The following is a 4,157-nucleotide window of genomic DNA, read 5'->3' on the forward strand; positions in this document are numbered from 1 at the left end:
CCCTACTCCCTTTCCTCCCCTCTTAACCCCTCCTTATCCCCTACCTCTTTCTCCTCCATACCTCCCTTACCCCTTCCTCATCCCCCCCTCTCTCTCTCATAAGAGAATGGCTGTTAACTCTCTCTCTCTCTCTCTCTCTCTCTCTCTCTCTCTCTCTCTCTCTCTCTTGAGGCTACACGGCATATGAAGCCAGACACAAGTATGACGAATTAATGACAGATTAATAGAAATTATTTGCCGAGTAATGTTTGATCGTTTATGCAAACAATCGTAATCGATGATCTTGCTTCTTTGACGGTTATACCGTATTTGGTAAGTGCAAAAGGTAACCTGGTAAGTAACGGGCGTGCGGCCGATAGACGGAGTCATCGCACTACGACTCTTCCATATCTTCAACCAAGAGCATATTGAAAGGAAACTGAGGATAAGTTTGAATAGGTAAGTAATGAATCAAAGTTGTATTCCGTAGTTACAGATGAACCAGTCACTAAGTTTCACAGCTACCTATGATAATAAAAGGGAACATTATTTTGATTGTTGCCTAGTAAAAAAAAAAAAATCTCAACGTGATATTTTCAAACATGTTATCTAATCCTATATCCTTTCCCCAACAAGCGCTATGATCGTGTTGCAAAGGTCATGGGAATGACCACCAATGCAGTGCGGTTCCTGGTTCAGCAAAGCACACGTTCTCGGCCAGATTCACCATGGGGGACAGCCACTCCCCCTATAACACCGCTACACTCACCGCTGCCCCCCTGCCACACCACCCGTTTTTGACAATTTCACTGTTGGTGCCATTCGCCGCCATGTACATGCCAAGTTTGCAGCAAAGGATACCTTTACTATTGGCACCCTGACTGAATGTTTGAAGACGGCAAGTATTATTCCAGGGGAAACCTAAAAAAAGAGGAAGTGGCGAGTGCTGCACAACTTAGGATTCCGCTACAGGATTTCACAGAAGAAAACGTATCTAAGGAAGGATTCACTAGATGTTGTGTGTCGCCGTGTTGGGGCTCTCCGAGCACTCCAGCGACATCGAAAGGAGGGAAGAAAAGTAGTATACGTGGAGGAGACGTGGTTCACCACTCGAATGCAGCACAACAGGGAGTGGGTAGACACCTCCCAGCCTGCTACTAGTGCCACCTACAGCTGTCAGGTGCCACCTGGAGAAGGGGAGCGATTTGTGGTAGTAGCAGGTGGCACAGAACACAGTTTTGTAAATTATTCATTTCTGTGCTTCCCTGCAAAAATCAAAACCGGGGACTACCGCGGGGAAATGAACAGCACCCTATTCTTCTGCTGGCTCACGTTGCAACTTCTACCGGCCTTGGATGAACCATCGGTTTGGGTGTTGGACAACGCGCCCTACCACAGCCAGTTGACGGATGAAAGTCGCTGCCCCACCACCACCACCAAGAAAGCAGAGTTGGTGAATTGGCTGGCGAGCCGCAGAATCCCCTTCCCGCACCACGCCACACTCCTCGAGCTTCTTCAACGCTGCAGGAAGAACCGACCAGAACCAAAGTACACAGTTGACAATGTCATCCATGAATATGGACATGAAGTCGTCCAACTACCACCTGCACATCCCGAGCTTAACGCCATCGAACAGGTGTGGGGCGCCATGAAGCGGTATGTGCGCTCCACCTTGCAGTGATTTACCCGGCAGATCTACAAGTGAGGCTGCAAGAAGCCAAGCTGTGTGCAACAAAGGAGGTGTGGGCAGGAGCGGTGCGACGAGCCAGAGCCTTTGAGGAGGAATATTGGTCCTTTGACAACATACGAGAAGGTGTTAATCCCATCTGCATCAACCTCGACAGTGATGAGGAAGATGACCTGTTTGTCGAGAGTGATTAATATTAAAAGTGAAATATATGGTCAGTTATTAATAGCATTAGTCCATCCATCATATACTCGCTGTCTATTAATGTCTGCAATGACTTTTAAACATTTGGCAGCCTTTTCCTAACTTTAGAATAAATTATTCATATATTTATCACTTCAATTTCGTCTTAAGTTTTTACTCTGCATCGGATTACTACTTCAGTTCCATCTCTTACACGATTTCCTTTAAATGACCAAGCGTCAGCTACATACTTCATCCCATCATACGTTCAACGTAACCTATGGGTATTAGGGTCGCATACTCGTATAACTTTCAATGGTTGTATAATTGTCAAACAAACCTCATACAATAATTAAGCAACAGCAAGATGCACTGGAACAGGAATCAGGGTCGTGCATAAAACACCCTACCATACTTAACACATACATTCGAGTTATCCGCCATTATAGATAAGTCATATGTGTGCATAGCTTCATTTCTTCGTGTACAAAGAGAGAGAGAGAGAGAGAGAGAGAGAGAGAGAGAGAGAGAGAGAGAGATAGAGAGAGAGAGAGAGAGAGAGAGAGAGAAGGGGGGATTGAGGGAGAGGAAAGAGAGGTATGGAGGAGAAAGAGGGCGGGAAGAGAGAGAGTAGGAGTGGGGTAGGAGGGAGGGAAAGGGAGGGATGGTGGTAGTAGGGGAAGGCAGGGGCGGAGTTAGTGGATGAATGGACGTCACTATTACCTCACGCCTCACCTGTTCGAATGTGTAAATAGCTAACGCAGGTTTTTGACTTCACAGCGGAGTGTGTGAAACAATCTTTGTCAAAGCACCATGCTGATCCGAGTCTTTGTTTCAAAGATATTTGCAAAAAACAGTATGTCATAGGGTCTGATATGCATTAGTAGATGTCGAAACCGATTGAGAGTCATCTCTTTAGCCACCTTTAACTAGTAATCCTCTATTCTTGGCATAGAATTACACAAATGAACCCCATCATTTCATGGATGTTAATGGAAAAAAGTTGTGACAGCATCCTTCTGCCTTGAAGAGAGGTTTCTTTGGTATTTACTCTTCCCCAAAACAGTGTCAGTAAATATATCCTGGAAATACTAGTAGGGAAAGCTAATGCACTGTATTACCTGGTGAAGAAAGTTAGGCAGATCAGGGTAGTTGATGTCCTCCCCTTCCATTCACAATGCTTGGGCTTGTCGACATTGTCTCTTCACCTCGTCATTGAGTGTGGGGCCATTCTTTTCCTTTGACCAAGCCTCAAATCCTGGAAGGTACTCAGTCCTCGCATAAATCAAAGAGCCAGTTGAAAGATGATAAGGTAGATAATAATCGGGAAATCATTGTAACAGTTAGGTAGGTAATATAATTAAACACATATGTAGAAACATTGCTAAGATAAGTAAAGTTTACTGCCATATAATAGAAGAAAGACAAGGAAGTAAATAATGATAAACGGTAATTATCATAATAAAAAACTATTACTAAACTATAGAAATCTTGCCTTTTAATGCATCATATGCATCTTTTGGCAGCAGTTCCTCATTGTCAAGGTTAAGGAAGAAAGCTGAATCGTGGTTATCACCATCAATTGAGTCTAGGATGTCACCAGCCACCTTGATTTTACTTTTATCTCCTTGCATAGGGGCAAACCACTCCAGCCTGGCAGTATTAGATGTGTAGAGGCTGGATGCTGGAATCTGAAAAAAGAAAACACGCACAAAAAAATTGGATATAAAGGGCTATCATAACCGCATTTGCACTATAAAAACTGTTTCATAAGTTCAATAAGTGTATTAGAAGTGATTATATATCACCAAGCCATATCAGCATTACTAAAAGTAAATATCATTTTCATTACTGTCTTACAAAGTCCAGGGACAATAGCAATATAATTGATTATATCTCACTATAGGCTATATTAGAATTACATATAAATATTACAGCCATTACTCTTTTATAAACTCAACCCTCTAAACAAATATAGCACTAAACGTAACTATGTATCACTAGGCTCTATCAGCATAATAAGAAGTGGCTATTTTTTGTCCTTATCACCATCAGTAATGTTCTATAAATGTCCATCCTATGAGTATAGATGAAGACCATATGGTCGCAGGGAGACAGAACAATGAAGCCCTTATGAGCAAAACGTTGTCATATGAAGACCATGCAATAAAGCCCTTACACCCATGGAATAGAACAACTTAGCTATGTAATATGCAGTTTTCAGAAACTTGCCATAATCACTGACGCTATGGAAGTAACGAAAATGAAATCTCTACAATTGAGTGGTGTACCAATATTGACATTGAGG

General features: G+C 42.7%; 1 pseudogene; it reads left to right on the plus strand.

Moving 5' to 3' along the window:
• LOC137657549 (uncharacterized) overlaps positions 1–1,860 on the plus strand; it is a 2,373-nt pseudogene extending 513 nt beyond the window's left edge.
• Positions 1,861–4,157: the final 2,297 nt, after the last annotated feature.

Source organism: Palaemon carinicauda, chromosome 18, assembly GCF_036898095.1.
Source record: "Palaemon carinicauda isolate YSFRI2023 chromosome 18, ASM3689809v2, whole genome shotgun sequence".
Lineage (NCBI taxonomy): Eukaryota > Metazoa > Arthropoda > Malacostraca > Decapoda > Palaemonidae > Palaemon > Palaemon carinicauda.